Raw genomic sequence first — 24,554 nt, 5'->3', positions numbered from 1 at the left:
TCCATACACACTTTTTATCTTACAATGTTTTATTTCCCATTTTACAGAGTTAGATTTTTACTATTATGGTTATGATACAAACAGACTTCCCATCCCACTATTCTTTGATCAACTGGCAGTTTAGTAGTGACGCTCCCTCTCGTCATATTTTCAGGAAATTTGTTCTCCTATTTCCCGGATCCTATTCCCGGTGCCTATCAGTTCTTCACCAAACTGACGAAGTTCAGCTGTGTTTTCATAGCTCATTGGCGGGTTGGGGATAGGTTCTGGATCAAACTGTGGGAGAAAAGTATAAGGACTATTGATCATGTTTTGGAATTGCCAATCATTTGTCCACCATTCTTTCATTTGGCCTAAAGGTCGTGTGTGGATTAGTGGGTCTGGAATAGCTGGTTCTAAGTTTATTGGGAGTTGGGCTGTGGCAGGGTAAGAGTAGAGATTATTGTTGACAGGTTCTATGACATCACAATTTGACAGTAGACGGTCTATTTCGTCTTGAAATGTGATCTCCTCAGATTGTTTAGAGCTCTCTCCAATCTCTATTCCCTTTTGCCTAGTATCTTCCCCTATTTCTATCTCTGCTTGTTTGGAACTTTCTCCGGTCTCTATTTCTTTTCCTTTGCTCACAGGATTTTCTATTTTAGGAAGTCTCCTAGTTGTGGGTTTTCTCCTGCGCACTTTCCTCCATCCTACGTATCTTCTCCTCTTTTTAGGTTTTGCTTTCTCCGGAGGTGGAGCTTTGAATTCCATGGGTTCCTCCAAGTCAGCAATGTAACCAGTGAAGTTGTGGGAGACTTCAATTGGTACTGGGTAGAGGTTGAGATTCTGAAATGCTTCAGATAGCTCACTCATGCTGTGTAGCATATATGCAAAATGCACAAAAATGCTAAGTTAAAAATTTGGAACAAAGTTTAACAAATAAACATTGAAGTTTTATTGCACACTACTTTGTACAAAAGATAACAGGAAAGAGAATACACTCGGATTGATTTATTTATTTACTGGGTAGTGGGAAGCGCTATTACTAGATTTAGGATATAGGTGATTTAGAGATTTGCATTTTCTGCTACGGTAGCTAGCATATAAAGATTTGCCCATTTTTCATCTAATTTGTCTTCCCAAGGTGGATTATTGCCTAATTCCTGGATTTCTGGATTAAACCTCACATTCTTGACTTGGGGTTTCTTTATTTTCTCCTGACCCTTCCTAAGAATTGAATTTCTTTTCTCTGGGGTGAGAGGATTTTCATAATTTGCCTTACGGACAAAAATCCCTTCTTCTAGATCTGCTGGATATTTGGAGGAAGAGGTTTCCTTTTCTTTAGGTGTACTATCTAATTTGTGGTAGATAGCGGAAATCTTTTGTTTACCAATACTGTAATTTTAACAATTAATCTGTTAATAAGCATATATTCACAGAATGGTAATTGAAATTCCTAAGTATTTTTTTAATTACTTTAATAGGCTTAAATCAGTAATAAGCTTAAAACAGTGAGCTTAAATCAGTAAGCTTAAAACAGTGGCTCTGATACCACCTTTTTCTGTCACGACCCCCGGCCCGATTTGACCCGTTTCAAGAGCCGCGGGACAGAAAATCCCGTGGTATTAATTTAAGTGACAGCGGAAGTCTTTTTAAAACAGGATCTTTTAGTATTAAAACTACCCGTTTACATAATTTAGGGATAAAACCCCATAATTTACAATAAGGTGATTTCACAGGGAAATCTTTATTTCTCAAAACATGTTTCTTTATTTATTTACATTGAGCCACTTTTCTAAGCTGGTAGTGCTCCACAGCACTTTACTTTGCTCACAACGGATCACCTGAAACATGTTTGAAAAAGATTTTGTCAGCGGGGAAATACTGAGTGAATCATTCAGTTTTACTAAAACGACTTATTTGTTATCATTCATAGTATCAAGAGTGATTACAATGTTTCTGATATCAAACCAACTACCCACAGTACTTGTCACTCGAACAACCATCGGTAGCCTCTTTGCCCGATGGTGTCTGTGACTATGGTCATATTACTCATTGGCTAACTCGTTGTCCTATAGTGACGGTTATCAAGTAATGTATACAAAACCCCACATACCGGCTGTAATTTGGTGATTACAAAGACTTAATCCCTGTAATTATAACTTTTGAAAATAACTTGGAGTTTTGTAAAACAGTTGATAAAAAGAGAATGACTCACATTGCAGATTTAACGAGCAGAGTATAAGCCTACTGATTAGCCCTGATTAACCTAATTTAATTCACAATACACACAAACGGGGTTAGTAACTAATATAGCAGTTACGTCAATTCACGAGATTAAACCCTCACAACGATTAACAAAGTGCAATACTTAACAATTCAGCGGATTCACAACGAATGACAGAGTATAGTCCGAATTCGAACAGCACTCAAACATTCAAGTAGAAATCACGATGAATAACAAAGTATGAACTCAATTTGAGCGGCACTTAAACAATCGTTGGATAGTTACAATCGATCGGACGTTGAATCGTAATAGCGATCGAGTTATTACCCTGATTGCGGCAGCGATTCGTGAATCGTGTGTGATATTGAACTGTTTCTGTTATAACTCGATGTACACAGTGAGTTTTTACATCGTTTCAAGGCCAGATTTCAAGCCCCAATGTTGGCTATTTATACTAATTTTTGGGCCTCGCTTACGGACCGTAAGCCCTATTCCCTTACGGTTCGTAAGGGAAGCAGTCTATTTATAGGGTAGCTAGGTTCGGGACTAGGCTTGCTGATTTGACAGAAAATTCGATTTATAATTTGACGATGAGTTTTGTTGATAATCGTTAGCTAGGTTTTACCCCCCCCCCCCTGAGTTTTAGGGGCCCTGATCCTGATTCCGATTGTTTTGGAAATTTTAGGGTTTATGCAGAATTACTTGAGTGTCTCAATTAGGGTTTCCTTATTGGATAATTATCACACTAAGTATTAATTTTAATGAGAGTTGTTACAAAAACACTGTTTTCGCTGGCTAGCTTCTGGACGAAAACACCAAGGTGTTTTGACTAGATAGTCTCTTCGTGGGTGGGGGTGTTTTCGGCTAGGGATAGGGGTGTTCGAACAGGGAGTGTTTTCGTGTGGATGTTTCATGTGTTAGGCAACAAGATCCATTTTAATAATTATACAAAACATAAATAATAATACAAAATACGCTTAACCCATACACATATAGTATACGCACCACGAATTTACAAACAACACGTATATTTCACAACGAACAAGTTAAGTCGAAAGAGACCTTGAAATCTCGGGTTGTTACATTATCCCCAACTTGAAAGAATTTCGTCCCGAAATTTAGCACGTGGTTACTGAGGAAGCTAGTTATGTTGCGTTGTTTTATGGTTTTCCTGGGGTGTCACATCATCCCCCCGTTGATTTGGAATTTCGTCCCGAAATTCTGTATTGCTTCAGCCTCAGTAGTAGTTGCATTGTTCTTGAAAAACTGGGGATACTTGAGTTTCATTTGGTCTTCTCGTTCCCAGGTGAACTCTGGGCCACGATGGGAGTTCCAACGAACTCGAACAAGAGGTATTCTGGTGTGCTTGAGGACCTTAACGTCTTGGTCCGTGATTTCAACTGGTTCCTCGACGAATCGCAACTGATCATCGATAGTGAGCTCCTTCAAAGGAACTATGAGGGTCTCATCTGACAGACATTTCTTTAGATTTGACACGTGGAAAACGTTGTGAACTCCACTGAGTTCTGTGGGTAGGTTTAGCTTATAGGCCACCTTGCCTATTTTCTCACTGATTTCGAACGGTCCAACGTAACGTGGGTTAAGTTTACCTCGTTTGCCAAAATGAACTACACCTTTCCAAGGTGAGACTTTGAGTAGCACTCGATCCCCAACCTGGAACTCGAGTGGTTTCCTGCGCTTATCAGCGTAGCTTTTCTGACGGTCACGAGCTGCCGCCATTCGTTGTCGTATCTATGCGATCCTTTCTGTTGTGTCTACTACAAGTTCTGGACCCGTGATTTGACTATCACCCACCTCTGCCCAACAAAGAGGTGATCGGAATTTACGCCCGTACAATGCCTCAAACGGAGCGGCTTGAATGCTGGTGTGGTAACTGTTATTATACAAAAAGTCCACCAATGGGAGATGTTTTTTCCCAGCCGTTGCCGAAATTGATTACACATGCATGTAGCATGTCTTCTAGCGTTTGGATAGTGCGCTCAGACTGCCCATCCGTCTGTGGATGATAAGTGGTGCTCATGTCTAAACGTGAGCCAAAAGATTTGTGCATTGCTTGCCACAGTTCAGAAGTAAAACGCGCATCACGATCGGAAATAATAGAGGTTGGCACCCCGTGCCTCGAAAGCACTTCCTTTAAATAAACGTCTGCTAAAGTAGAGAACTTGTCTGTTTCTTTGATAGGCACAAAGTGTGCAGACTTAGTCAATCGATCCACTATCACCCAAATAGTGTCGTTTCCACATTGGGATCTGGGCAGGCCAGTAACAAAATCCATGGAAATTTGTTCCTATTTCCACTATGGTATCTCTGGTTGCTGGAGTAGGCCTGATGGTTTCTGATATTCCGACTTGACTCTTGCACAAGTCAAACATTTGCTGACGTAAGTTGCTATGTGGGCTTTCATACAGGCCACCAATACATAGTTCTGAGATCGTGGTACATCTTATCCGAACCAGGATGTACCGAGTAACGAGACTTATGTGCTTCATCCATTACAAGTTCTCGTAAATTTCCATAGAGTGGGACCCAGATGCGTCCTGTTACGTAGTAGGCGCCGTCTTCCTTTTGTTCTAACCACTACCTTGAGCCGTGTAGGGCTTCAGCCCTGACGTTTTCTGGTTTCAATGCTTCTACCTGAGTGTCGCGTATCTGGGAAGGAAGACTAGACTGAATGGTGAGTTGTAACGCTCGCACACACCTAGGTGTAGTATCCTTTCGACTGAGGGCGTCGGCCACAACATTTGCTTTGCCCGGATGGTACTTGATGGCACATTCGTAATCATTCAATAGCTCGACCCATCGACGTTGTCACATATTCAACTCCTTTTGCTTGAAGATATGCTCGAGACTTCTGTGATCGGTGTAGATGGTGCACTTGGTACCGTACAGGTAATGTCTCCATATCTTAAGTGCGAAAACAACAACTCCCAGCTCCAAATCATGTGTAGTGTAATTCCTTTCGTGAATCTTAAGTTGGCGCGAGGCGTACGCAATGACTTTATCCCGTTGCATCAATACACAACCAAGACCCTGAATTGACGCGTCACAATAAACCACGGAATCGTCTGTGCCCTCGGGCAATGAGAGAATAGGTGCGCTGCAAAGTCTATCCTTTAAGTGCTGAAATGTTGTTTCCTGAGTATTACCCCAACGATAAGTGACGCCCTTCTGAGTCAGTAGAGTAAGCGGCTGCACAATTTTCGAGAAGTCTTTGATGAACCTTCTGTAGTAGCCCGCCAAACCCAAGAATTGGCGGATCTCTGTTGGTGTACGTGGTGCAGGCCAGTTCTTGATTGAGTCTACCTTGGATGGATCAACATGAATCCCATCCTTGTTTACCACGTGGCCTAGAAAGTGAACTTCACGAAGCCAAAAGTCGCATTTCAAAAACTTGGCATACAACTGTTCTGTTCGAAGGAGTTCCAAAATAAGTCGTAAATGCTGCTCGTGTTCCTCCTGACTCCTAGAGTAGATCAGGATGTCGTCGATGAAAACTATAACGAACTTATCCAGGTATGGTTTACACACTCGGTTCATAAGATCCATGAAAACCGCAGGTGCGTTTATTAACCCGAATGGCATGACCAGAAACTCGTAGCGTCCGTAGCGAGTTCTGAATGCTGTTTTGGAGACGTCCTCGTCCCAGACTCTCAGTTGATGGTAGCCTGACCTCAGATCAATCTTCGAGTAATAGCTCGACCCTTGCAGCTGGTCAAACAAGTCAGCAATGCGTGGGAGTGGATAGCGATTCTTCACGGTCACTTTGTTGAGTTCGTGGTAATCTATGCACATACGGAAGGTACCGTCTTTCTTCTTCACAAACAATACTGGAGCTCCCCAAGGCGAAGAGCTAGGACGAATAAAACCTTTATCCAAGAGCTCTTGTAGTTACGTGGATATCTTCCAATTCTGATGGAGCTAAGCGATACGATGAACGAGCTATTGGTGCTGCTCCAGGAGCTAGCTCGATTTGGAATTCGACCTGGCGATTAGGCGGTAGTCCAGGTAAATCTTCAGGGAACACTTGAGGAAAATCACGTACTACTGGAATATCCTCAATTTTCTTCTCTTTCGTTGATGCATCAGTAACAAGTGCTAAAATAGCGGTGTGGCCCTTTCGCAAACACTTCTGAGCCTTAAGAAAGGAGATGATGCCCACCACGGCACCACTCTTGTCGCCTTGAATTTCGAGAGGTTCTTTACCAGGACGAGGAATACAAACAAACTTCTCTTTGCATAGGATCTCTGCTTTCTGTTGGGATAACCAATCTATCCCGATGACGATGTCAAAACTACCCAGAACTATAGGAATGAGATCGATAGAGAAGGTCTGACCAGCGAGGGTAAGATTACAACCCTAAACTATGTGTGTGGCCTCTAGACTTTTACCATTTGCTAACTCTACTATATGCTTGGTGTTCATAAGTGTTGGTGTACGCTTGAGCGTTTGACTAACTTTTAGAGACACATAACTGGTACGGCACCCGAATCAAATAAGACAGTAACATAAAAGTCGTCGAGAAGGAACTTACCCATCACCACGTTAGGATCATTCCTTGCTTCACCCTGACCCAGAACGAACGCACGGCCCCGGGCGCCATTGTTTCCATTGTTTCCCCTGTTGTTACCCCCATTGTTGTTTTCGTTTCCCTGATTGTGGTTCTGGTTCTGATTCTGATTTAACTGTGGGCAGTGTCTCTTGAAGTGACCTTCAGCGCCACAATGAAAGCATCCCCTGTTGCCCTGTTGTTGTTGCTGATTCTGCGGTGCTTGTTGTTGCTGCTGACGATACTGATTTGCAGGTCGTGAGCTCCTACAATCCTTGGCTTCATGACCCATCTTGAGACACCTCTGACAACGTCCCTTATTGCACTGACCACTGTGGTGTCTGTTGCATTTGTTGCACTTTGGGTGATTTCCTCGATATCCACCCTGCCCCTGACTACCAGTAGATTGCTGACCAGGACTCTAGTAGTCATCAGTCTTTCGCTGCTATGCCTGGGACTGAACTGTAGTCGAACCCTTGCTGGAATCTCCATCCCATTTTCGCTTGTTGTCACTGGGAATAGCAGAAGTAGTAGTGGTAGTAGCACTGATACGCTTAGGCAGCCTGTTCTGTTCCACTGCCTGGTCTGTGAGACGATGAGCAAGACGAGTAACATCCTGGATGGTAGCAAGATTAGCAGAGGTCACATGGCTTTGAATCTCTGGTACTAAGCCTTCAAGGTACATCTCGATCCGCTTGATGGGAGGGTCCACCATGGTTGGACATAACAATGCCAGTTCATTGGATCGCTTCGTATACGCCTCTATCTCTGACCCCGTCATCTTCAGGTTAAAGAACTTCACTTCCAGCTAGTGGATGTCATCCCGAGTACAGTATTCTCGCTTGATCAGTTCCTTGAAGTCATTCCATGGGGTGGCATTAGCAGCTGCCAGCCCTAACATTTGAACTTGCGCGTTCCACCAAGTTAACGCAACGCCTTCGAGAGTACCAGTGGCATACTTCACCCTACGAGCCTCGGGGCATTCACACATCTCGAAGATAGATTCGAGCTTCTCAAACCAGTGAAGGAGTCCAACGGCCCCTTCAGTGCCACTGAAAGTAGTAGGACGACAGTCCATAAAAGTATTGAATGTGCATACAGGTGGCTAAGAATTCTGACATGTTGTGTATATAAGAACAGGACAAATTTAAACACAAGAGTTGGTTTATGAGGGTAGGATCTAAAGATCCTAGAGTGAGTTGCGACTGCAGGGTATACCTCCTGCTTGAGCGGCTGCAAGTGCCGCAGCAACTTGTTGGTTGATCAAAGCCGTCAACTGGGCTTGGGTTAGGTTAACGTGTCCACTCATGATCTTCATATCAAAGGAAACATGGCTGAGAATGGTTCGCGAAATGCGATGACAGAAGAGAGTAAGCACACAAGTGTTTTCAAACAATAGTTGTTACGTTTATCTAAGCATACCACGAGCAAAGTCCTATGTAACTAGGATGTAGGCAATATAAACATAAATCATATCACCTATAGTGTTGAGCCTTCCACGTGGAGCGAAGCGTCGTTGTGGATCGTTGAGCACTATTCTGGTTATAGTATGGTTTTAACCAAAAGATTCACAAGATTCACATGCTTAGCATACACAACAGAATTAGCATGTTTAACCTCAGTGAGTTTATGTGTCAAAACAGGCAACGAAATCACATTGTGGCGAAATCCCTTGAGGCGAAAACACCTGGGGATGAAATCACCTTGGACGAAAACCCCAGGCGACGAAATCCAAGGGTTTTCGTCGGGTTTAGAGTGTGACGAAAACACTTAGTGTTTTCGTCTGAATCATGTGTTTTCGTGAGTTCTTGTGTTTTCGTGGGAAGATGTAACAGTTAAGGACGATCATCCAATCATATCATCATCAAAAGCAGTTACTTAACACATAAAACCCTAATCTGCTAGACATCTCAGATCGTCAATATCAAATCAAACCTGGACAATATACATGACGCAACCGATCATACATCTGATTAAGAATCCCTATCATATTCATCTATTCAATATCACAACTTAACCACATAGCAGTTAACACATGAAATCATATGAATTACCAACTCATTGTGAAATCAAGATCATCATACAATCATCAGATCATTCATGGAAAGGCATAACATAATCACATAACATCAACACTCAATCAACATATACGTACAGACATGTAATCATACATAACCCGAACGACAGTGCAACTAACCGAGATGAAAGGTCACTAGTTTGATCGAAAGGAAAAGGTTGAAGACTTGCAGTTGCCGTCCACAGAAGTTCAGGGAGAGACCTTAGGGTTTTTCTAAAAGTGTTCTAACTTAAGGATCTGACGAGTTATATCGCAACATAACTGGGCCGAAGCCCGATCTGTTTTCACCGGACATAATCTTGGACGAAAACATTGTTTTCGCCGGCTAGCTTCTGGACGAAAACACCAAGGTGTTTTCGCTAGATAGCGTCTTCGTGGGTGGGGGTGTTTTCGGCTAAGGATAGGGGTGTTCGAACAGGGAGTGCTTTCGTGTGGATGTTTCATGTGTTAGGCAACAGGATACATTTTAATAATTATACAAAACATAAATAATAATACAAAATACGCTTAACCCATACACATATAGTATACACACCACGAATTTACAAACAACATGTATATTACACAACGAACAAGTTAAGTCAAAAGAGACCTTGAAAACTCGGGTTGTCACAATGAAAGGCGGAAACAGACATATTGTGTGTGATTCAGCAAGATATACACTTTTAACTGTCTTTCTATTGATCTGGTAACAATTACAAGTCTGTAGACACTTCGATAGAGCTTCGCCGTCGGAAAACCCCAAACTAATCTCGTGCCAAATGAAACGATATCACATCTATTTATAGCCTGTCTAATTCCGCACGAAACATACTCATGCGGAATTACTACTACACACGAAATCCCAGATACAAGCGAAATTAACAATACAAACTGAATTATATGTAATTTCGTGCAGAATTACATCTTGACATCTTCAAGCGAAATTAAGTCTTTATCATGATTTCTTGATCTTCGTGCACTGAGTAGTGCAAGTCTCGATACAAGACGAAGTCAGCAGACCTATGCACCAACAGACTCCCCCTCGGATGTTGACGAGTCTACTGTGTTGAGTCTTCGCATCTTCAGTCTTTATCAGTCTCGCTGCTCCTCTCTGAGGTATCTAACAATGTAAAACTTCTTCAATCTTCTCTCAGCACCAACAGATTCCCTCGAACATATATTCTTTCCTCGGATGTTTTCAGACTCCCCCTTTCGGTATGCTGGGATCGCAGTCTGGCTTTTTGACAACACAGAGTCCTCAGGTATCGGAACATGGCTTTCTATCACTCAGAAACAGGAACGTGATCTGGCTCTATGCTCAGTTTCATAATCCAGTCTATCCTTCACATCCTCTACCTCACCATAAATTTCACAAATTTAACATTTGACAAATTTATAATTACAGACTCTCCCTCAAATCTAATTAGAATGATTTTTCAATGATAATATCTGATGAACCATTTGAAAACAATCATTCAAACTATTTTTGTCATAATAAACCAACTCCCCCTCACGAAGTGCTCATCATGTTTAGCACTTGGAAATTTGAAACTCAGCTCTTCAACATCAGTTGTCGAAAATCTTTTTGAATTTTAGAAATTTATGCTAAAATACACCTAAAATCTTTTTGGATTTTTGAAGAACAAAAATGCAGTAAAGAAATATTTACAAACAATATTTTTGTGAGTTTGTGCAAGAGGATCATATCAGTTTATGAGACAAATCACCAACACCGTTAAGCTATATTTCATTTTAAGTTCTAAACAATTCACCTAGATTTTCAGTATACTGATCCACTTAAATTTTTACACAAAGTTCAACTGTTTCGAGATACGAGATTAATATTTTAAGCACTTAAACTTATTCACGTGTCCCACCACTTAAATATACTCCCGTATCCAGATCCCAATATTCAGTCTTACAGGTGAGTATACCTAGATGATATCTGTTAAAGGGTTAAATGCGAAACCGTGATCGCTCAGGTCAGAACTTCCGTTCAGCAGAGAGATGACGGTTCGACTTTTGGTGTGTTCCCTTTAGAGAATCTTTTCTTCACAGCATATGATTAGCATTTTTCAATGTTTCATCATTTTTTGTACTGAGGGCTACGCTATATTTCAAGCTTATGCAAAGTATTATACGGGGACTAGGCCATTGCTTCCGCAATATCAGAAGTCTCGGAATAATACCCCAGATATCACTGAGTATAAAGACCTAGTATCTTAGAAAGAGGGACCTTTCAAACAAGATTTCGGGGGTTACCCATATATCCAAGAAATGTTCCCCACGAGATAATCAAGTTTGAAATTTAGGTTTATATCTCGAAAACAATCTACTGAATGTATAAAAATCCATTGGCATATCCGCAGTGAGATTGTTTATCACATTTTCTACTTTCCATTTCTTTAGCATGTTGTGACAGTCCACTGATGTACTATCATTTCCTCTTTTATATGACAGAACTCATTTTTGAATTTTATCATGTTTTTGGTTTTTTTTCAAATTTTCTAATGTTTTTGGATTTTCTGAAATTTTTACTCCCCTTAAAATACAAACACATTTAACGAATTTGAAAACAAACTGTACAAGTAATTTGACAACTATTGTGAATTGCTTCAAATCGCCATTCACTCGGCATAAACAATCAGAACTCCCCTTTACAACAAACTATTTTCCCATTAAGATTTCAAAACACTTAAGTTTGTTTTAATCAAAATGGTTTTTCCGGAAAATAAGTTTTGTTGATTTTACAAATCACTCGTAGGTTCGAGGTTCATCATATTGCTTTTCAACCACTTGTATGAGGATTACATGAAGTTCAAATTAATGACCTTGATTAATCACTTTGTAAGAACAAACCTCTGTACCACATGTAGGTATGTACAATAAAACTCAATATAGAGAAAGATGCCGATTCATGCTCCACTCTTACCAACCTGGGAGCTCCGGCCAGTCACCCTTAAACACATTCAAAAATATTTTTAAGAAAGATGCCGATTCATGTTCCACGATTACCAACTTGGGAACTCCGGCAAGTCAGGACTTTTAAGTAAAGAAAATGTTCACCCAAGCCTGACTAGCCTTGGGTGATCTTAACTCTGCTTCAGTTGGGTTATAAGTTGCCTTCATTGTCGCATAAAAATCTTTAACCCCTTTGGCCTTTCCCTTGACCATTTTTCCAAAAATCTTTTTAACATTCCCATTAAAAGCTTTCTCAACATCAAATTCTTCTTTTCAGAATAAAACTGATTTGAGATTTCTACTTTTCCAACCTTTGATTTTAAACTCTGAGCCCGCAATGGTGGAAAATGAACATCATCCAAAGGCGGAACTGAGTTTTCACCTTTTTTAACAACATGTAGCTCCTCTGATTTTGTGGAATCAGATTCATCGCCAGATTTTACTTCCGATTTCTTAACAACCAAAGCATGAGTGTTAAGATTTCCCCTTCGTTTGTAAAATCTTTTCGAACACTCACCAACTTCATATGTTGAATTTTTAAACACTTTAAATTTCTCATTTGGTGGTTCGGTTTCATCAACAACTAATTCTTTTAGTTTTTCTGAGACTCCCTGTTTTGTGTTGGTTGCTTTTGGACAGTTCCAAGTGATGTGACCAACTTCTTGACATTTGTAACAGGTTCTTATCTCTTTCCTCTGATGAGCTTCAGTTTTCTTCTTTTCAGCAAGAAATTCCTGATTTGACTGTCTCCAGAATGAGCTCTTCTTTTCATCCTCAGCAGATATACCTGAAACAAATTTTGTATTTTTAGAAATTTTCTCATTTTTATAATTTTCTGGTGAAACAAAACCAAGACCTTTCTTTTTGAAATTACCGTTATGGTTTGGTTTCTTTTGAAAACCAGAACCAGAACTGTAACCTTTTTTCTTGTTTAACCGTTGTTGAACTCTTGAAGTGTACTTTTTAGGTTTTTCAATAAGATTTAAATCTTTTATTTCAGAAATATTAATTTCAGTCATTTTGAAAACCTTTTTGATCATGTCAGGTTTAACACCTCTTATTGGAAACTCTTTATCAAAATATAATTTGTTAGAATCATTCAAAGTATATGCAACTTCAAATGTTTCGTCATTCAAATTAGATTTTGACAACAAAAATTCATTACTATACACCCGTTTCCCCAACGATTTTGAACTCTTTTCAGACAAACTAGAACTCCAGACTGACAAACACGAACTTTCGGACTCGGACTTTGACTCTGACTCCTCATCCTTATCCAACACCTGATCGACCACCCTTTTTATTAATTCGGGCTCATGATCTGTGTCAGACGCCGAACGTGATGTCAATATTGTCTGGTAAAACATCGGTTATCTCGGACTCTAACTTTATATTGACTGCCCTTTTACTTGTTCCTCATTCGGTTTTCTAGGCGAATACCCATCCCAAATCGGAGGCGGACACTTGTTATAACTAACGCTCTGTTTCTTACCAGTATCCTTCTTCTTAGGCTTCTCATCATCTTGAAAAGCTTTCAAACCTGCAACAGTCGGATTAATTCGGTCAATTATATAATCAGAACTCGAATAACTTCTCAGTAATCGTCTGATTCTTTCATTTTTAGCTTTCTCAGTTTCCAACTCTTGTTTCTATTTCACACATTCTTCAATGTAAAAATTTATCTCTTTCTGCTTTGACATCATTGTTGCATTCATCATTTTCAAAGCATCTTCTCTTTCCGAGTTTGTCTTTTGCAAACTATTCACAGTTTTGTTTAACACATCATATGATTCTTTCACATTCTTGACATCAAACAGCAACTTTTCTTTCAACTTTTCTAGATCACTAAACCTCTCATCTTTTTCATTACATTGTTTGCATGGTTCCAAACATGTAATACAAGGTTTTGTGATTTCAACAATCTTTTCAATCTCCATAATCTTCTCAACTTCAACTACCTTTTCCACTTCAACTATCTTCTCAACAACCTTAACTTCATTTATTTCTTTTGCAGCTTTTCTCTCTTTAAGTTTCTTCAATTTATCTGCAAAATAAAATTCAAAACTGTCAGAAGATAAATGAGTTTTTATAACATTTATCTGTTCAATTTCTTCATCATCATCACTGCTTTCTGTTGAACTGTTTTCTGAAGAAACAGATTCTTCATCTTGACTTTTCTCTTCATCAGATAACACAGCTATCCATTCTTTCATCAACTCTGGCTTTTGAACTATTTGTGCAATAAAAGCTTTAAACTCCCCATTCTCATCCACATATTTATCCCAGCTAAAGCCTGGAGCCATTTTCTCATCATCTTGATCAATAATACCAGTATAAGCTTTCTTATTTGCATCTTCAATCATTCTGGCATGTGCAGTTTGTGGTTCCTTTTGTTGATGTGGTTGATGAGCAACCTATTGATATATGGCTTTTCGATAGTAATCATCTTTTCCAAAAGGATTCTCTGCTCCACTAGCTTTCTGATTTTTGCACTCTCTCTTGAAATGACCTTTCTCCCTGCATCGAAAACAAGTAACTTCAGATTTATCAAAACCCAAAGTTGAAACATGAGCATCTAAAAAATCATTTCTTCCTGTAGTCATTTTGAACTTTTCAGCTCTTCTTAAGACACTAGCTAAGCACCACTTTATATCCATGAGTTCTAATTCTTCTGCATCGATCTGATCGTAATCTTCCTTTGTTAGCATAGGATTTCCAATTCTTCCAGCAATCAATCCTTCATAAGATTCCAAAGCAGTAACCAGTAATTCCATATGACTTTTAACAACTTATCTAGAAAAATTCTGACCATTTTGAAGATGCAAAGCAACATTGCACTGAATCATATGTTCATTACCAACATTTGAACTTTGAACACTTGGAGGATTAACATTTGAAAATCCACTAGTGTTGATTGAACTTTGACTGACCGATCCGGATGAATTTCCTGCACTGAAAGCGGTTTGGATCTTTGGACTTGCTTCAACAGTTTGAACATTTCGTTTGTAGTACAATTTGATGTCTTGTTGATTGCTCGAGCTGTTCATTCTGGCAATCTTTTGCTGTTCAAGATCCCGTGCCTCAAGTTTTTCAATAAATTGTCCAATTGACAATCTACTAAACTCTCCTAAATTGTTTAAGATCATGAGATAAGTATCCCATTCTTTCTGTGGTAATGCATCAGCTAACTTTTCAACCCATTCTGCTTGAGTTTTATTAATTTTCAACTGAGACATGGTACGCACAAGATGACAATATCTCTCAATAAGACTCTTTGTAGTCTCCCCTGGCACACTGGTAAACAACTCAAACTCTTTTTTCAGCAAAGATGCTTTACTCTTGAGCATTTCTGTACTTCCTTCAAACTTTTTCTTAAGTGCTTCCCAAATCGAAAACGCACTCCCATCATGCTGAAGCAAAACAAATATATCCTCTTTAACCGCTTGTTGTAAAAGACTGATCATCATTTTCTCTCCTTTATAACTATCTCTCTCTTTGTCTGAAAATTCTGAGATGATTTTGTCAACATTCAAACCAGTCTGTGGTCTAACATATTGTGTTTCAATGCTTTCCCAAGCTCTTAGATGGTTTGCCTGAACCCAGTTCTTAAATCTTTCTTTCCAGCTATGGTATTCTTCAATACCCATAAGCTTCGGGGGCTTTTGCAAAGTTCCGGTTTCATTCTCCAGGTTCATGTTTTGAGCAATGGTAGCCGGAGTAGTCGGAGATGTAGCAAATGCATTGTAGAACTCTTCTGCCATGATTCGAAAAATTTTTCATAAACAGTCCCTTTCAAACGAGATTAGGTTTCAAACGAAAATACTCCAAGTGAGATTACCTGCACACTCAACTTCAAATGAAATTAAAAGTTCAAACGGAATCACCAAAAGGAATTTAATTCCGTGCGGAATTAACAACCAGTTCAAACGAAATTATGTTTTTGGAGCGAAATCACTAATTCCGTGCGGAATTAGTTAACGCTTTCAAGCGAAATTATGAACAAACGTTAATTTCTTGCGGAATTAAGATGTTATTCCACGTGAAATTAGGCTGACGTCATCATTTCGATACTAAATTTCAAACGAAATTACAAATATTTTCTTTTTTAGATTGAATTATGGTCCAATTCTTTCAAGGATTCTTTAAAACACTGTTATGCTTGTAATATGTGAAATTCAGATCATTTTAACCGTGAAAACTTGTTCAATTGAGAAAAGGTGTAGAAGTAAGAAAATGAGATGAAATCAAGCTGAAATCTGCAGAACTCCTCCTCCTGAGCTCTGATACCAATTGTAGGATCGTTGTCGGACCCGAGACGAGTCGATCAGAGGTGTTCTACACAATATGAAAGGCGGAAACAGACATATTGTGTGTGATTCAGCAAGATATACACTTTTAACTGTCTTTCTATTGATCTGGTAACAATTACAAGTCTGTAGACACTTCGACAGAGCTTCGCCGTCGGAAAACCCCAAACTAATCTCGTGCCAAATGAAACGATATCACATCTATTTATAGCCTGTCTAATTCCGTACAAAACACACTCATGCGGAATTACTACTACACACGAAATCACAAATACAAGCGAAATTAACAATACAAACGGAATTATATGTAATTCCGTGCAGAATTACATCTTGACGTCTTCAAGCGAAATTTAGTCTTTATCTTTCTTTCTTGATCTTCGTGCCCTGAGTAGTGCAAGACTCGATACAAGACGAAGTCAGCAGACGTATGCACCAACAATTATGGAAAATAAATAAAGAAAGAAAAAGAAAGACTGTTAATATAAGGGTTATGGGCTTTAAAAAGAAACATGAATTTTAAATATACTTAACCAATTCTAACAGAAGTGTTGTGTTTTCTTTTATTCATTTGAACATTGATAACAAGTATTTAGAACATTGATAACAAGAAAGACTGTTTATGTTTCTCTTCTTTACTAAGCAACCTACTGTCGACATATTACAAAACCATTGTTACTGTGTTATGCGTTTGGTTTAATTATCTCAACAGTTCATTATACGAAATTCAAAAAGAAAGGGATTGAATCGAAGGAAGTAAGTATACCGAAACGATGAAGACGAAGGAGGTGTTCCGGCGACTTCGGTTCTCCGGTGAATGCTCCATGTTTTTCCGCCGAGCTCGGGCGATTCGCGGGTTCCGGTTCGTGCTCCGACGTGCGTCCCCGTTCTCCGGCAAGGTCTCGAGTGTTCCGGCAAGTGTGCAAAGCTATTCGAAAAGTGTTATAGTGTTGCGGTGTCGAGATGTGTCGAGAAAAGGATCTTGCATGGATGATATAATATAGGTGTGTCGGTCATCGATGATTAGTAAGGTTTCTTAGGCGGGAAATGCATTGGGATGGATTCACGGCTCGGTTCGTGATTAATCGTAAAAAGGAAATGCGGAAACAATGAACGAAATCCCGAAAATCAGCATGTTGCCATATGTTCCATCAAACCTTCATTTGGGCGGCAAAGTTCTTTTTTTTTCTTCATTTTTTTAAAGAATTCAAACATCACATGAAGTTATAATAACTAGGTATGAACTTTCGTCAGCCATGCAACCATACAAATGCAAATGCAAATTGTAATATTTTGTATGTATAGAAGGTGGTAGTGTTCAAAATAATTTTAATAATAATATGGTAGTTTCCATTATAAGAAGGAATTGAGTTTTAAATGTGTCACCCAAGGTCCCTTAACTTCTAAGGACCTAACTAACTAAATAGGTTAACTTGCTTACGTTATGAACTTATTTTAACCTAACAAAATTAACTAGATTTTATTTTATAAAAGCAAAACTTATAATTTTAAAGTTAATTAATTAAACAATTAAATAAATAATTAACCATATTTAATAATGGATTAAACTAACGATAAAATCTTTCAACGATTATTTATTTCGCGAAAAATTCCGTTGGTTCGAGGTTAGGATTCGAATTTCAAAACGGGTCGGATTTTGGATATCCGTTTTTTGACGAATGTTACATTACCTTACCAAAATCACCTTCTTTCAGATTTCGCAGTGCTTCAACGTTGTGGGTGTCACACCCCAACCGATGGCGGAAACATCGGGGCATGGCACTGAGCGAAACAGATTGTCCAGAAGTTTCCATAACAATTATCATTACCAATCAATTTAAAGTAACATGTCCCATACCATGTCTCAAAAGGTAAACAAATTATTACAGATTAAATCTAGGCAAATAGTTCTATTCCGACAACTCGGATTTTTCAAATAGCCCAATTGTTTATCTGCTTCTAGAGACTCTTGATTTCATTTGTATAGGCAACTATTTGTTGGCCTCTAGAGCTTTATTCTGGCCTCGATTTCCTAGCAGATAAGAACCCTAAGAACCTGTCACATACGTTAAAATAAAAGTCAATACACATAGTGTAAAGGCGAGCATACAAGTTTGATAATAGCATATAGAATTCGAAATAGTTTACGCATAACCAGCACGTACACAGAGGAAAACGAAGCATGCTAGTTATCCACATGAATCTATCAATACCAATGACTGCAGGTTGACTGCCCGAGGCAGTTCGTAATACATGATCACCACCGTAATCCAAGAAAATAATTATCCTTAACAACCCCCGAGTGAACGGGTGCTGAGTCCAAACTAATAGTACTACTGTTGCTAAGGCAGGTAGACAACATTCCATGTGTAAACATAACAAACAAGCATTCATTAAGTCACGTAATACATGCGGTACCGGTTAGCGTTAAAAGTATTGCGTAGCGTGTTTGGTGTGATTTCGTATAAGTAACTGTCACGACCCCCGACCCACCCTGGACGGAATCGGGTGCCGTGAGCAGTCCCGTGGTACCGGTGATTATTTTTGAAAGACATTGCAGCGGAATTTTCATCAGGACCGTGAGTTAGGAAAAATATCAGAGTTTAGAAAACACCGGATTTGATTTAAATAGATGGGATAACTCCCTATTTTAAAATGGTAGCTTTAATAAAGATAAATTTTATTTAATAAAACAATATTTCTTTAATTTGATTAAAATAAGCCATTTCTTGATGCCTTTCAGTGCCGTATCCAGCCTTATGATAATTACCTGAAACATGTTTGAAAAAGGTTTTGTCAGCGGGAATGCTGAGTGAATTCATTCCATTTTTATAAAATATATTGTTATACCTTACAGTATTAAGGTTTTATATTTAATTTCATTTACCTTATTCAATCAGTATTTTGTCACATAATGGCAATTCCAACATAACCGCAATAGTATCACTCATTGGCTTACTTTCGTCCAATAGTGAATTTATCAAATAACTATACTTTATTATTATTCACTTTATCTATCATTAGGTGATTCTTGTGACTGGGCCATATCACTGTTGATCATTCTTTCAACTAGTGATTCAAATTATAACACTGTTGATCATTCTCTCAACTAGGGTCTTTGGTCATATCGCTGTTGATCATTCTTTCAACTAGCGATTCTATTCATGGCACTGTTGATCATTCTTTCAACTAGTGCTTCTGGTCATTATCACTGTTGATCATTCTTTCAACTAGTGATTCTAATTATAACACTGTTGATCATTCTTTCAACTAGTGTCTTTGGACATATCACTGCTGATCATTCTTTCAGCTAGTGACTTTGGACATAATGATGTCTTATTACTTTGTCAAATATATTATCTCTAGCACTAAATCATGCAATCCAGAATAATGACATTTTATGTCAATTATTATAACTTATCCAAATATATTAATTCACTAATTGTAATATTAGTGTATAGTAACCTGACTAAAAGTATTATACTTGACTATTTTATTATGGCATGCACCATTTAGATTTATACCTAATAATTTAAGAGTAATATTAGTTATAATTGTGGTTATGCTAACTTTCTGGGTAATAGTAAAGAAATCAAATAATGTATAATACCTCCCATACCAGTAGTTATTATAAAATATAATAACTTAATCACTGTAAGTATAACTGGTAACCATTTAGGATTTTAGAAAGCATTTTGTAATATAATTGTTTCACAAAAAGGTGATAAAACTTGTGATAAAAGAGTATGGACTCACAAACGGTGAGAAAAGAGAAATGAACTCACATTGCAGATTTCTACGGGCAAAGTTTATTCTACAGATAAGCCTTGATATATTGCTGATTCAATTTGGGCAGAGTCTAGTCTATTGATTAGCCTAATTCACACAAACGGGGTTGTAACTAATACAGCAATTACGACAATTCACGAGATTAAACCCTCACAACGATTAACAAGTGCAATACTTAACAATTCAATCGGATTCGCAACGAATAACAGAGCATAGTCCGAATTCGAACAGCACTCAAATATTCAAGTCGAAATCACGATGAATAACAAAGTATAAGCTCAATTTGAGCAGCACCCGGACAATCGTTGGATAGTTACAATCGATCGGACGTTGAATCGTAAGAGCGATCGAGTTATCACCCTGATTGTGGCAGCGTTTCGAGGTTTGTGTGTGTTAATTGTAAGAGCGATCGAGTTATCACCCTGATCGAGTTATCACCCTAATTGTGGCAGAGCATAACTCCGTGCCTCAGACGAATTTCTTCGTCGTTCAAACGCAGAATTTCAAGTCCCAACCTCTCCTATTTATAGCTGGAAAATAGTCCCCCTCGCGTGTCACGACAGGGAAACCTGGTCCTGGCGCGTGGCGCGAGAGGTCACTTTTAATATGAGGTAGCCACGCGTCTCAGTAGCTTGGGTGAGTCGACGGTTCGTTAAAATTCAATTTCTATCGAAAACAGTTTGGATAATACTAACTAGGAAATACCCCCCCTGAGTTTTAGGGGCCCTGATCCTGATTCCGATTGTTCTGAATATTTTAGGGGTCATGCAGTATCACTTGGGTGTTTTAATTAGGTTTTCCTATTGAATAAAATAATACAATAAATAATAGTTTTGACGAGGGTTGTTACAGTAACGTATGTAACACCCAAAAGTGCATAAAGCAAAAAGGGATCAAGTATACTCACAGCGGTTAAATGGATTGAAGGGAGCGCTTGAGAGTAAGGTTAGCCTGAATAGTTCGATAGCATAGCGATAAGTCACGCTTAAAACGTAAACAAGTGTTGGTGGGTCGAATAAAAGTTCGATCGGATGGTAGTCCGATCGGATAGCCAGTCGTTCGGATGGTAATCCGTTCGGACAGCAATCCGGTCGGACAGTAGTCCGGTCGGATGGCTGTTCGAGTGGATTGTTTCTTCCTTTGAGAAGGATGTGTTTGTGAATGATGGTTTGACTTTTGAAGTTTTTGTTGTAGTATTTTGAAACATTGAAGTATCTCTACCTTTCAGGTCAGTCGATCGGACGGTCGTCCGATCGGACGGCAATCCGATAGCTTGGCACTTCAGTGAGAACAAGTTCACAGCAGGTTGTCACTCGATCGAACAATAGTCCGGCAGGGGTGGCATCCTTTAAACATTGAACATGTTTGAAAAATCGATTAAGTGTTAAAGTCCAAGTATCTCATGATCCGAAGGGCAATCCGGTCGGGTGGTAGTCCGATCGGATAGCAATTCGTTCAATACTCAAACTTCAGATAAAGTTGGTTAAGTGTGGGACTCAAGATGTAAGCCGATCGGATAGCTCTCCGTCCTGGTCGTTTCGTTCGTCTTTCACTTGGCCGTTGGATTGTTTGTCGTTTTTATCGAGACGTTTTGACAGCGTGTTAACCAACAGAACCCCATCTTGACCCAAGTGGCCCGACCAAACAGGAATCACCCTAGTTCGACCAGTTAACCGGTTCAAGACGGTTGTTCTCAGTTAACCTGAAATCGGTGGTCTCGTGAGTAGAATCCAGATCTTGGATTCATACAACCACAAGAATGAGTAGGATGTCAGTACAAGCCCTGATTCTATCGGTTTTGAGTGTATTGAGTGCAAAAGAGTTGAAAGAAAGTTGGAAAACCTTCTCTCGATCTGTTTCATCATGAATATGTTTAGATCTATAAAAGATCTTTGTTAGTTTATGTGGAAATCGGTTAGATCTAAGTTGTTCTTGGTGGATTGAGGCCAAAACATGAAGTTCTTCAAGAACACATGATGACGTCATCCTAGAGCACCTTGAATCTTGGTGATTTCACGGTTAAAAGTTAAGATTCAAAAGATAGAAAGGTGTAGTAGTGCGTGTAGATCAAGAAAGTACAAGATTTAGGAAGAGATCTTACCGTAATCGAGAGAAATCGAAGAAAAGGTGAGGAGAAAGAGCTGGTCGGACGTCACTTTGCCAAAAGTGGAAAGAATGAAAGTGACTTGGGGTATTTATAGGATTCCAAAAGTGGAAAGGGTTGGCCGGTCGGATGGTATCTCGTCCGAGTGGCGGCTCGGTCAGATGACACCTCGACCGGATGGCAGCCCGGTCGGATGACAATCCGGTCGGCTGACATCTGGTTTGCGTGTTCGGTGCGACAAGTTTCGATATTTCGATTGTGATTGCGAGCGATGCGAATGCGATAGAGTTTCCTGTTCAAATTACTTTTAATCCCAACTACTCATATTGCGCGATGTCTTTTCGCCACCAATTATCATACTATATCTATATATAATCATCCTTAGTTCGTATTCGTTTTGCGGTTGCGATGAGTTCGATTGCGTTTCGATTGATTACCACACGTAACATAAATAACATGCACAAGTAACACCTAAAGGCACACACACACGTATAATAATCACCAAATTGCGTAGTTCGAGTTGCGAGCGCGATGTAGATTAGATCAGATTGATTAGTGTTAGATGACTTTATCGCATTGTTACTTCCTATTATTCACAGTCGTAAAGCGATTCGTAACGATGGATGTTCGTCGATTACTGCGATTATACTTAATTACTCAACATAATACAATTAACGTAAAACATAAAATAGACTAACTACGAGTCAAAGAAGTCAAAACAGGAATTGAGCCAGGAGAGACAGATTGTAATCAGCAATCTTTTCTTCCTTTGACTGATCTTGACTTTGACTTTGACTTTTGGAACACGGGGTGTTACAGCCTCCCCTAGTTGAGGGAATTTCGTCCCGAAATTAGGCCGAAGCCGTAACAAACAACTGCGGATACTTTGTCTTCATGTCGCTTTCGAGTTCCCAAGTGAACTCTACACCTCGTTTGCCTTCCCACCGGACTTTCACGATAGGAATGCGCGAGCGTCTGAGCTTCTTAGTTTGGCGATCCATGATTTCGACAGGTTTCTCCACGAAGTGTAGTGTTTTGTTTATTTGGAGGTCATCGAGAGGTACAATTAAATCATGTTCAGCCAGGCACTTTCGGAGGTTTGACACATGGAAAGTCGGGTGGACGTTACTAAGTTCCTCCGGTAGCTCGAGTCTGTAGGAGACTTTTCCGATCCTTTCCAGAATCTTAAAAGGTCCAACATATCGAGCCGCTAGTTTCCCTTTCTTGCTGAATCTGACCACACCCTTCCAAGGTGATACCTTTAGGAGTACGTAGTCGCCAACGTCAAATTTAAGGGGCTTGCGTCGTCTAACGGAGTACTTTGTCAGTCGTTTCTTGCAATAGCTCAGGACCGGTTAATTGCGAGTGACCTGTTGGACCGTTGCGACCCTAAATAGTCAGTAGAGAACGCTCATCTTTGCGTATAAAGGTGGAATCAATGTACACAAAGTAACAACAGCTTTTCCTTTCCAATTCCTTGTATATTGATGCTTTCTGAATCGATTTTGATAGAGTTTCGTTACAAAGCATATGACCAGGTTTCGCTCCAAGTTACAAAAGAAGACACACATCAGGGTATTTATACAGCAGCTGATTTCGCTCATATGACAGACCATATGAGCGAAATCCCATGTGTCATATCAGCGAAACCCCCTAGTACCTAATGAGTGAAACCCTAATTGTCCTAATAAGCGAAATCTCTAACCTATTATGTACACATGAGCGAAATAGCTTCATTAAACCCTAATTTTGATATCCAAGCTCCAATCTAACTTATCTTGACCTAAGACTCAATGCATACGTAGTCAACAGACATTTCATGCACCAACAGACTCCCCCTTGGATGTTGACGAAGTCTTCAGCTCCGAGTCTTCAGTCTTGGTCTTTTCTCCAACTCTGTCTTCTCATCATAAGCATTCCATCTACACAGGTTCAAAATCTTGTCCTGGCTTCATCTTCAGACTTCCCTTTGAGTGTTGATCCAGACTCCTCCTTTCTATGACTCCCCCTCTCAGTACGCTAGAATCTGAGGTCTTAATCTGGTTCAAGCTTTGACAATTAGCTTCCATGGGAATGATGAAGTCCAAAACCTGTGTCTCAAACATCAATCATTACAAACTATCTTTTCACAAAATCACACAGTCTATCAGTATTAGAAATCCACTCAAGTATTCAGGTCCAAGTTAATGACCCTGATTACTCAATTAATCTACCAAGTCCAATTTAATGACCTTGGTTGATCTTTTGACAAAACAAACTGATTTTGTTAAAGCATTTTCAAACATTTTCTGAAAATAAAAAGTATCAAGTTAATGAACTTGTTTTAACTTTCTTAGCAATCCAATCTCTATCAAAGTAAGCTCTCCTCATTCTTCAGCTCAGAACTTTTCCTGCATCTGCTTCAACCTTCGAAAATCCAACGATTAACTCTCCACTTTGGTTTGTCAAAAATAAAGCAGAAATAAAATCTTTTTGGATTTTAACAAAGTGTTCTAAACTAAGAAATGAAATGCAGAAAACTTAAATTGTAGAAATTAAACAAAGTAAACTATTTACAAACTTA

This window comes from Helianthus annuus, chromosome 12 (genome assembly GCF_002127325.2).
Source record: "Helianthus annuus cultivar XRQ/B chromosome 12, HanXRQr2.0-SUNRISE, whole genome shotgun sequence".
NCBI classification, from domain to species: Eukaryota; Viridiplantae; Streptophyta; class Magnoliopsida; order Asterales; family Asteraceae; genus Helianthus; species Helianthus annuus.
Note: the sequence above shows the minus strand (reverse complement) of the source record.